A 12261-nucleotide genomic window follows, 5' to 3' on the forward strand; every position below is an offset into this window, starting at 1 on the left:
ATTTTTTGTATTTTTAGTAGAGACGGGGTTTCACTGTGGTCTCGATCTCCTGACCTTGTGATCCGCCCGCCTCGGCCTCCCAAAGTGCTGGGATTACAGGCTTGAGCCACCGCGCCCGGCCAAGGTGGGGTATTTCTTCATCTGTTCCTCTCCTGCTTAGCTGCCAGCAACCTGGCAATGGCTATGTCCCTCCAAGACTACATTTCTAGGTGGGAAGCCTCTTCCACAGCCCCAGCTCTTACTGGGCTCTGGGAATATGGTTCCCTCCCTTTGGCCCCCAGTCTTGGGGGTATAACAACTCCTTGCTCTTGCTCCTCTCAGGTATCTGAACAGGATGTTTTATTTTTTTGAGACAGAGTCTCGCTCTGTCGCCCAGGCTGGAGTGCAGTGGCCGGATCTCAGCTCACTGCAAGCTCCGCCTCCCGGGTCTACATCATTCTCCTGCCTCAGCCTCCCGAGTAGCTGGGACTACAGGCGCCTGCCACCTCGCCCGGCTAGTTTTTTGTATTTTTTTAGTAGAGACGGGGTTTCACCGTGTTAGCCAGGCTGGTCTCGATCTCCTGACCTCGTGATCCGCCTGTCTCGGCCTCCCAAAGTGCTGGGATTACAGGCTTGAGCCACTGTGCCCGGCCGTGTTGGTTTTCTTAACCCTGTCCTTGCCTCAGAGAATAATCTCTTCATTACAGTTTCTTCATTTGTGCCATCTCAGGAGAATTTCATTCATCAAGATCCTGACCAGCTGGGCGTGGTGGCTCACACCTATAATTCCAGCACTTTGGGAGGCTGAGATGAGGAGTTTGAGACCAGCCTGGCCAACATGGTGAAACCCCGTCTCTATTAAAAATACAAAAATTAGCTGGGCGTCGTGGCTTGAGCCTGTAATCTCAGCTACTTGAGAGGCTGAGGCAGGAGAATCACTTGAACCTGGGAGGTGGAGTTTGCAGTGAGCCGAGATAGCGCCACTGCACTCCAGCTTGGGTGACAGAGTGAGACTCCATCTTAAAAAAAAAAAAAAAAAAAAAAAAAAAAAAGGCCCTGACCAAGAGAGTGAAGGAGGAAAAAGAGGAAAAAAATATTTCATGTTTCTTTCCTGAGTGCAGGAATCCCTGGTGGAATTTCAGACAGGATAATTCATGAATCTAACAGGTATTAATCATGTTCCTCTTATATGCCATTCATAATGAATAAAGTAGATCTAGTTCCTGCCCTCAACAATAAACACACACATGAATAACCAAAATAGGTACATGTTTTGGAAAATCTTATGTAGAAAATAAACAGGGTGCACTGACAGAGAGTCACTCATGGGGGAGAGCAGTTTTGGATAGGGTGGTCAGGGAAGGCCTCGCTGAGGAGGTGCCATTTAACTGAGACCTCAGGGTTGAGAAGGAAACAGCCACCGTACAAAGATCAGGCAAAGCACAGGGAACATGTGTTCCAGGCAGAAGGAGCTGAAGGTGTAAAGGCTTGGAGGTGGGAAAAGAGCTTTGTGGGAAAACCAGGACGTATGGCAGCTGTTTGACTTTGGAGGAAACAAAAGACATATTTGCAAGCCACATGGAGAGTGGAAGGAATACAAATGTGACTGGAGGAGGGGCCAGGTGGAGAGTGGGAGAGACGAAGCTGGACAGGAGCTCAGAGAACGCAGGGCAGGCCCTGTAGGCCAAGGTGAAGACGATGGTTTTTATTCCAAGTGTAGTGGGAAGCCAAGAAGAGTTTTAAAGAGCAGAGTCATACAATCTGGTTTATCTTTTTAGAAGATCGCGCTTGCTGCTCTGTGAAGAAGGACTGGGCGCAAAACAAATAGAATCAGGGAGAACAGTCCGAGGGTGATCAAAATAATCCAGACGGAAGACGACTACGTTTTAGTCTGAAGTGGTGGGAGTGGTGATGGAGAAGAGCAGACGTCTGCGAGTTTTATTTTGGAGATAGAGCCACAGGACTTGGTAAGGATTGGGCATGCGGGGAGGCAAGGGGAAGGGAAGAGTCAGGGAAGCCTCCCAGGTTGCTGACTTGGGCCTCTGTCTGGAGGGTGAAGCTGTTTATGGAGAGGAGGAAGACTAGGGGAGGAATAAGGATGGAAAGATTTTTAAGATGAAGATGTCCACGAGACATCCAGGGAAATATCAAGCCGGCAGATGGCTGCCTGAACCTGGAGCCCAGTTGACAAGTTTGAGCTGGAGGATCTTTTTTTCTAATCTGTTAGTGGTCAAGTAGGCATCTCAGGTCAACCCGGCTTATGCCAAAAGAGACCTCCATGAGGTCTGTATGAACCTGTTAAAACTCTATTCGGGGCTTAGACATGAAGCCCCACTTAGTAAAAAGCATCCCTATACCCTGCTTTGTCATAAGTGCACATATTTTCTTTGAAGAAAAGGATTGCTAGTCAAAAACAAGATTTGAGAATTCCTAGGTCCCTGACTAAATACTGTCATAATCTTGCCCCTCGAGTTCCAATTTTAACATGACTTCATGGTATATTTAAAGAGCAAGCCCCAGAGTCCAGTTGGAGTGACAGACAATAATGTCCTCATGGGGAGACATAGGCCCATAGTAAGAGATAAGGTTCCAAAGCTTTTCCTTCTGGCTGTCATGGCAACAGCAGCAAGAGCTCTGGAGGTGGGAAGGAGGACAAGGAGGAGAGAGGAGCAACCAGAAGCTGTGGTGGCTGTTAGTCTGCAGAGAATAATTCAAGACAGATATTTGCAAGCTGCATGGAGCACAAGCCCTGTACATCCAGGTTAGTTGTAAGTATACAGTTTGTAAGTGGACAATTTATTCATTTTAAGAACCAGAGATACACATAAAAGCTTTGTCAGACTAGGGGGCTAGGAGTACATCATACATCTGTTTTATCCCTTGTACTCAGTGTACTGCCTGGGGCTCCATGTACTTGAATAAATGAACAAATGAGGTCTCAAAAGAAGAGTCACTACCCTGCTTATTTCATATGGGTTCAAAAGTTGCCAGGTGGATAGAGACTTTGGATAAAGATTTTAGTTTACATCAGAACCATATGCATATGGTGGTCAGTGATTACAGAGTGACAAGCCTGAAAAGAAAACTAGCCCCCAAGCCAAAAGCCCGACTTGGTCGGGGGTGGGACGCAGGTCTCGTTCTCCGAGACTGAAGCTGAAATTATTCACTAACCATGGATAAGTTATATAATTGTATAATTCCCATCAGGATCCAGTTTATGATAGATTTTGGACTACTTTTTTTTTTTTTTTTTTTTTTTTGAGACAGAATCTCGCTCTGTTGCTCAGGCTGTAGTGCAGTGGGGTGATCTTGTCTCACTGCAACCTCCGCCTCCCAGGTTCAAGTGATTCTCCTACCTCAGCCTCCCAAGTAGCTGGGACTACAGGCGTGTGCCACTATGCCCCGCTACTTTTTTATTATTATTATTTTTAATAGAGATGGGGTTTCACCATATTGGCCAGGCTGGTCTCAAACTCGCGGCCTCATGTGATCCTACTGCCTCGGACTCCCAAAGTGCTGGGATTACAGGCGCGAGCCGACACGCCCGGCCTGGACTAGATTCTTGAGGTGATTAAATATCATCTATAACTGGGAATGTAACAAAGGCTGTGGAAGTAAGGAAAGGTGATGGTGTGATAAAAGAATACAGACAAAAGGGCATGGATTCCTGCCTACCCTAAAAACAAGGAGACTTGAGGAGTTAAACTTTGTTCAAGGGAGTTTAGTGTATCTGATGCTCATAAATATCCAGATATTTGAAAAAGAAAATCCCCAGTGCTGTGGACCCTTGGAGAGCCTATGTCAAATATCCCTCAAGACCTTTCATGTGTCTTTGCTCTAATTCTGTACTCACCAAGCAATCAATATTTTCATCACTAATTCTGTTTCTTTATATGCTGACAAGGATACCCTGAATAAAAAACATGCATATCTGATAATAGGAAAAGTACATTCCCCTCTCCTAATTGCACTGATAATAAAATTCAGACACCTGATTATCAAGGTCTTCCAGCCCTCCTGATTTGCCTCTGATGACCTCTGTGATCTCAGCTGCTGTCACTCTTCCCTGTGGCACTAGGCTCTAGTCACCATGGCCTTCTTTCCACTCCTGCAATACCATAGACATCGCGCTCAGTCTTCCCCTTCCAGTTTCACCTGCCAGCCCTGCTCTTCCCCCGATATTCTCATGCTTGGTTACCTCTTACCTGCCCATCAGATCTTAGTTCAAATGTCACCTCCTCAGAGAGATCTCTGTGCCCATTGTTGCAACCTTTCCCCATTTTACCTCCCCTAATGGTCACTTTCTATCCCTTAGCCTGTTTTCTGTTTCACTAAATAATATCTTATTTGTGTACTTCCTTATTATCTGATTCTCTCCATTGGAATACAAGTCCAACACCACTGTAGCCCCAGCACTTGGCAAAGACTCAAGACTCAACAAGCATTTGTTTAATGAATGGAATGTGGGAAAGAATAAAATATGAGCTGCTATAGATGAGAGAGAGGAGATACAAATAGGGACCACATATGAGGTAAACAGAACCTTCCCATGCTCCCATACTGTGACTTTTATAACACACCACTCATTGCTAATACAGCTCATGCATGTAGCTTGTCTGTCTGTGTATGTCCCTTTACCCCTACCCTACTTTGTTATTATTATTATTATTATTATTCTTTTGATAGAGACAAGGTCTCACTCTGCCAACTAGGCTTGAGTACAATGACATGATCATAGCTCACTGCAGCCTCAAACTCCTGGGCTCAAAGGATCCTCCTGCCTTGGCCTCCCAAGTAGCTGGGACTTCCAGCGTGCACCACCATGCCTCGCTAATTTTTAAATTTTTTGTTGAGATGGGTTCTCACTATGTTGCCCAGGCTGGTCTCAAATGCCTGGCCTCAAGTGATCCTCCCACCTCAGCCTCCCAAAGTGTTGGGATTACCGTGAGCCACTGTACCTGGTTCTACTTCACTTTAGACTGTGAACAACTTGAGGACGAGGACCATCTTGTTCATGTTGGCATCCCCATGGCCACATAAATGTCTGTGGCACCCTTTAATGCCCCTCTGATGGAAATGGGAAGTTCAGAGACAATTTTGAGGTTTCCTACTGGGTGAGCTTGGCTTAACTGGCTGGGTGAGAGCCTGCCAGAATGAGCAGTTTTTATAAGACGAAAGAAAAAAGATGTGCGTGGGTAGTGATAGCACCAAAAGATAGCTTTGGGTGGGTCCGTTAGCCCTTCCTCCTCTGTAATCTCCATCAGCATCCTCCAGATCTAAAAAGATTCCAGGGAATTGCCTCAAGCTTCCCCCATTGTGCTGCCCTGATTGCCCCCAGATTGCTGCCCTGAGCTTTTCCTGGCTAAAAATACCATAGCCTCACCTACCACCAGGGATAGGGTTAAAAACATAAAAATAAAAATAAAGAAGGAAATGCCAGAGCCATCCCTGTACATAAAAGTTAGACAGGGCTGTGTGCGGTAGCTCACACTTGTAATCCCAACACTTTGGAAGGCCAAGGTGGGAGGATCACGAGGTCAGGAGTTCGAGACAAGCCTGGCCAACATGGTGAAACCCCATCTCTACTAAAAATACAAAAAAAAAAAAAAAAAAAAAAAAAGCCAGGCATGGTGGCATGTGCCTATAATCGCAGCTACTCAGGAGGCTGAGGCAGGAGAATTTCTTGTACCCGGGCGGTGAGGTTGCAGTGAGCTGAGATCACACCATTGCACTCCAGCCTGGGTGACAGAGTGGGACTCTGTCTCAAAAAAAAAAAAAAAAAAAAAAAAAAAGAAACAGCTCTCACTTGACCAAAGTCCAGAAACGGACTTAAGAAGACAGGCCAGCTGAAAACAAGGGTGCACAAAAGAGCACCAGTGAGAACCAGCATTCAACAAGGAGTGACTGGAAAGAACTGTTTAACGTTTCAAACATTGCCAGCTGAGTAACATGAGAGCGAACTCGTTATTTAGCTCAACTATATATAGTTTGCATCCTGGAATCCACTCATACTCATACTATATATAGTAGAGTTTTATGCGTGCACTTGAATTGATTGTGTGTGCTGGACTGGACTGAAGTGTTCCTGTGGTGCCAGAAATGAAGAGAAAATGGAAATCTTCCATGGGCCTATGGGTATGTTCATTACCACTGTTGCCATTTTCACAAACGTGTGACGGTGGCAGAAAGCTAATTGAGACCAGCCATGGAATAACAGGGCAGAAACTGGCTAAGGAATACTTTGGTTTGAGAATTTCTCTTGGAAAGATGCCTCCTTTCCATCTATTCCTTGTGGAATATTTAAAGACTGCCTATGGTCATTGATCAGAAATAATACATATTAAAAGAAAGTTTCAAGGTCTAAATAATACCGAGGTGTTATACCAAAAAAAAAAAAAAAAAACCCACAAAAATAATTTATTGTCGGGTCTAACTCAACAAAACAGTTCTATCAAACTACTCATCATTCCCTGGCTCCTAAACTTCAGTTTTTGGAATATAAGCACTTTTCATGAACTTCTGCTTTTTCTTGATTAGAACAGCAATTTTTCTGACCTGCTTTGAAAAGTACAGTGTACTCTGGATAGCCCATTTCAGGCCAAAAAAATCCCTTATTTTAAATCAGGAGTCTCAAATCTCTTTTGAAAAGCTGCTTTTTTAGGTCAGGCGCAGTGGCTCATGACTGTAATCCCAGCACTTTGAGAGACTGAGGCGGATGGATTACTTAAGGCCAGGGGTTCGAGACCAGCTTGGCCAACATGGTGAAACCCCCATCTCTACAAAAAATGCAAAAATTAAGCAGGCATGGTGGCTCATGCCTGTAGTCTCAGCTACTTGGGAGGCTGAGGCAGGAGGATCACTTGAGCCCGTGATGCAAAGGTTGCAGTGAGCCGTGATAGTCCATTGCACTCCAGCTTGAGAACATGGTAGTGTTTTTTGGTTGTTTTTTGTTTTGTTTTGTTTTGTTTTTGCGATGGAGTCTCACTCTATCGCCCAGGCTGGAGTGTAGTGGCTGCAATCTCGGCTCACTGCAACATCTGCCTCCTGGGTTCAAGCGATTCTCCTGCCTCAGCCTCCTGAGTAGCTGGAATTACAGGCACCCGTCACCATGCCTGACTAATTTTTGCGTTTTTAGTAGAGATAAGGTTTTGCCCTGTTGGCCAGGGTGGTCTCGAACTCCTGACCTCAGGTGATCCGCCAGCCTTGGCCTCTGAAAGTGCTGGGATTACAGGCGTGAGCGACCATGCCCAGCCAAGAGTAGTGTTTTTACTGTCCAATATCTAACATCCCTTCCTGACAATATACCCCAGTTTCACTTTTCTACCTATGCACTTCAAATGAAGCACTTCACTCCTGTACCCACAGTGGGGCACGTAACCCAGACTAGGCCAATGATGGCATGCTCTGTTTGGCGACAGTGATTGATGAGATGGGCAAAGGATTCAAACTGGGCCAATCAAAGCCCGTAAGACTCAATTCTGGAACTTTTATGGAAGCTATTAGAGGAAAAGTGGATCTTTCTTCTGTAATTGGTTGTCGTAATGTTGATAGCCTGTAGCTGCTGGTGACCACTGGCAGGGTCTGAGAACAGAACCAACTCTGAGGAAGCAGAGCTGTGGACTGGATCCTAGTGTTCTCTAGCTTAATTCCTGAGTCAAGCTGTGCCTGAAGGTCTAGGCCTGGACTTTTCAGTTTACCTCAATCAATTCCCTTTCTTTGCTTAATCAGTTGGGGTTGAGTTTTCTGACACCTGCATCAGATGCACGTGGAGCTTGCAGGAAAATGTGGTGCTTGAGGAGGAGAGGATTCACTGGGTTGAGAATTCATGGAGCCGGTGGGAGCAATTGGCATGAGGGTCTACCAGGAAAGGCCTAGAGATAGCTCTATGGATCTCAGTCTACTGATTGAAGATCCTGATCTTCCAAGTAATTTTTATTTTAATTGTGTGTTTCATGATTCAAAAATCAAAACTAAATAGGAAGGTATACACAAATAGGTTCCATTCCTTCCTTTGCCCCTCTTTCCTCCATGGGTAACAATTCTTGTTTTTTGGTCTATTCTTCAGTGTTTCTTTATGCATCTACACTCAAATATGAATATATTTTTAAAAGATACTATGCTTTGCTCTGTTCTACATGCATTTTGTTTCTTCAATATATGTTCATTCAAAGAGTATCCTTCCTTGAAACTCTATAGTGCCTTTGAATATTCCTGGTCACCTGCCACATAATACTTCAGGTGGCTCAGAGCCTCATCTATCAAGCCCTACCACTTCTCTGCTCTGTTACCCTAGAGACACCTTGGTTTAATACTGGAGAATCCTATTTCAGTGGTGTCACAGAACTACAATCAAGCAGCTAAAATATGGATGTGACTGTAAGTTAAAAAAAGAGAAACACATTTAGAAAGTCTAATATGAATAATACTAACAAATAGAGACTATTACAAGGGGAAGGGAATTGCTACAAAAATTAAAAAGCTATGAAAAAAAATCTAAATTTTTGGCCAAAGAGAGATTAACATTGACGGACAGGTACATTGGCAAATATCCCAGAAAGAAGAGTACTGTATTAATTGCCACCAAATGATCTATGATTTTGAATTCAGTCAAAATTCAGTCCTCTTAGTTGGGCAAAAATCCCTGATCAAAGCAATGCACTGACCCACATGCTTTTAACATTCACAGATGTCTTACTGACCCTTTCAACAGACTGACTTAAACAGGGCTTAGATCCGGCCTGACAGCCTTGGAACTGAAAACGCAGGATAATTCACTTAGGGCAATGTGAAAGAGAACATTTCAAACTGAGCCTACACGGTGGAAGATCTAAAATTAGTCTTTTTCTTAAAAGTTATATTCAGCCTTTAGTATGCGAGAAAATATCTAAAAATAGGAATTTCAGTGAAACGATGGAGTGAAAATGAAAGGTAATCTACAGATACACGTAAGATTCACTGCAGACAGACTTGATAATTCACCCTATTCTGTTAGGCATTTGGCATTTGGATGGACTGAGCCCAGTGCTTGGCATGGCCTGGTTGCTGACTACGTCTTTGTGGGTGAATGAACGCACGAATGTCTCTGCATATTTTCCCGTAATACGTAGGGGCAAACCACCATCTGTAGATGATAACTTCGTGTGTTTGGGTTCTTATGCAAGGGCTTCTTAGCTGTATTTGAGAGGAAAAAACTATTGTAAGAAAAGGAAATTGCCATTGGATCTCATTTTTCTGGCCACGTTTTTTTTCTTATATTACAAAACTGTGTATTGATACACCTAGGAGAGGTTGATGTTTTCTCTGGATTTGGTTAGATTTTAAATGAGTTACATAAACATATTTCTATTTTTATGGTCTCATGCAGGTCTTAATTAGAAGTAAATGAGTCAGGGATTATGTTCTTTTATCCTATAATAAATTAGTGTTTATTTTTTCCTTTCCTTTTGATCTTCTGAAATTCTAACTAGGGAGTTAGAAGACTCAGGAGAAAAATATTTTTAAATTTTTGATAAATATATTTGCCATTTGTGTTTTACCAAGCTACAAAACCCAAGGAATAAATAAAAACGCAAAGCAGACATTTTCAAAGAAAATAAGCCTTATAACAATATATTGCAGTTTCTGTAAATCATAGCCTTAAAAATTAGGGTTAAAGTTTTATCTTTTTGGTCTGAAAAATGAAATACTTGTTTGTTGTACAGATGATACTGTGAATGCATTTCCAGATGCTAGGATCTTGGGAACAATTGTGGAACATACTTTATTATATAATATGTGCTATTTTTAATTAAGATATGTGGTTTATGGTATTGCCAAATTGCAATAACTTTATTTTGGGTGCAATAAGGCAATCAAATAACATGCATTTTGGAGCTAATGCTATTATTCTAAGAAAGCACATTTACAAGGGTTAATTCAGCATTAAACTTATTCCAGTCATAAATCCGCAGACTCAAAATGTGATTTAGCTCATGGATTTACACTTGTAAAATAAGCAAGGTTTTAATTAAAAGTCAATAGATTATGTCTAAGCATCAATGAATTTTTTGCCCTCGGGCATAAACCATTTCTATATTAGGTAGCCTAATAGAAAACACTTTACTTTCAAGGTTTTATTTCTTCACCAACACACCATGTGTGAAACAATCCATTCTTGGCACAATATATTATACAATGTAGCTTGATTATTTACATATGTTTCTGCCATTTACAAAACCCATACTGTCCTCAGAAGGTAGTACAGAGTATATTAGGCTACAGACTACAAACAACAGAAAAATAAGTTGGTCCACAATTTGAATAGACTAGAATGTGTAACCAAGGAACAATGGAGACACTCCTTGTTTGTGGCTTTTTTAGCATGTAGTAAACAACTGTCTTTCAGGATGGGCCACCAACCAAAAATTGTAACAAAACAAAATCTTAAGGAAGCCTTGCAGAAGAGAAACTAGTGCATTAGATGAGCAATCCAAAAAGAAAAAATAGAGACAATGAAATGTGCAAGAAGGTTTGGCCATGAGAAATCAGAACTTTATGTTTACTTAACTAATCCAAGTCTGATTCTGTTATGATGCAGACCTAACAATCTAAAAACAAGTACCAGATCTAAAAACACATGGATCTAAAAACAACTACAGCAATTAAAACCTTCCACTCTATTTCTTCTCTCCTTTTTTTTTTTTTGAGATGGAATTTCACTGTTGTCACCCAGGCTGGAGTGCAATGGCACGATCTTGGCTCACTGCAACCTCTGCCTCCCAGGTTCACACTATTCTCCTGCCTCAGCCTCCCAAGTAGCTGGGATTACAGGTGTCCACCACCACACGCAGCTAATTTTTTGTATTTTTAGTAGAGACGTGGTTTCACCATGTTGGCCAGGCTGGTCTCAAACTCCTGACCTCAGGTGATCCACCCACCTTGACCTCCCGTAGTGCTGGGATTATAGGCGTGAGCCACCACGCCCAGTCTATTTCTTCTCTCCTAACAGCTAACTGTGCCTTTACTGAGGTTCCACTTCATCATACTTTGCTCATCAAGGATCTTTGATTCACTTTTACTCTTTACTGATTTAATTGACAATGATGGTGTTATAAATATCAAATTATTCTTCATGAAATTATCTACTTTATAATGACTAAATGTCACCATTAAATTCTAAATCCACTTCCCTTATAAAAATGTCTTTGTGGAATGAGTCATATTTCTTTCACTGTTTCTTAGAGCTTCTTATCAGGCATAATTTAAAAAATAGTATCAGGGCACAGATCTGCTAGGTCTCCAATCATTTTACTGGGCATTTAAGTCTAATACTGCATTGTGTTAGGGCATGCAAATACATGCAAATACTGTTGCATTTGTGTTAGGGCTGTTTGTACTGGACCTGAGGTTTTATGAAGCAGCCAATGCGGGATTAAATTTAGTTTAGGTTAGGTTTTTAGTCACTGGCTATCATAATATACGTTTTCTTTTTTCTTTCTTTTTTTTTTTTTTTGAGACAGAGTCTCGCTTTGTCGCCCAGGCTGGAGGGCAGTGACAGGATCACGTCTCACTGCAAGCTCTGCCTCCCGGGTTCATGACATTCTCCTGCCTCAGCCTCCCGTGTAGCTGGAACTACAGGCGCCCACCACCACGCTCAGCTAATTTTTTTGTATTTTTAGTAGAGACAGAGTTTCACTGTGTTAGCCAGGATGGTCTTGATCTCCTGACCTCGTGATCCACCCGTCTCAGCCTCCCAAAGTGCTGTGATTACAGGCATGAGCCACTGCACCCGGCCCTTTTTTTTTTTTTTTTTGAGACAGAGCCTTGCTCTGTCGCCCAGGTTGGAGTGCAGTGGTGCAATCTCGGCTCACTGCAACCTCCACCTCCCAGGTTCAAGCAATTCTCCTGTCTCAGCCTCCTGAGTAGCTGGGACTATAGGCTCATGCCACCACACCCAGCTAATTTTTGTATTTTTAATAGAGACGGGGTTTCACCACATTGGTCAGGCTGGTCTCGAACTCCTGACCTCAAGCGATCCACCCACCTGGGCCTCCCAAAGTGCTGGGATTATAGGCGTGAGCCATTGTGCCCAGACTTACATTTTCTACTATGTGCATATTTCTGTACATTTCTATAACATCATGTTTTTGCTAACTTTGTGGAATTTGCAAATCTAATTATTTCAGAGAATTTTTAAAATCCTTAAAACAAGATTAAATCACTTACATTTAAAAATATAATACATATATTTTTAAACAAATATATACATTATACCCTCTTTGTAGAGAGAAGGAATAACTCCAA

The 12261-nt window shown here is 42.5% G+C and overlaps 1 long non-coding RNA gene across 3 annotated transcripts in view; it reads left to right on the forward strand.

Moving 5' to 3' along the window:
* LOC105476840 (uncharacterized) overlaps positions 1 to 12261 on the forward strand; it is a 167900-nt gene that overhangs the window by 69892 nt on the left and 85747 nt on the right. For all 3 annotated transcript variants that reach the window (XR_011615692.1, XR_011615693.1, XR_011615691.1), the window contains 2 exons: positions 1758 to 1946; positions 2603 to 2740. This is a non-coding gene — a long non-coding RNA (uncharacterized lncRNA). The remainder of the gene's footprint in view (positions 1 to 1757; positions 1947 to 2602; positions 2741 to 12261) is intronic.

This window comes from Macaca nemestrina, chromosome 17, assembly GCF_043159975.1.
Source record: "Macaca nemestrina isolate mMacNem1 chromosome 17, mMacNem.hap1, whole genome shotgun sequence".
Lineage (NCBI taxonomy): Eukaryota > Metazoa > Chordata > Mammalia > Primates > Cercopithecidae > Macaca > Macaca nemestrina.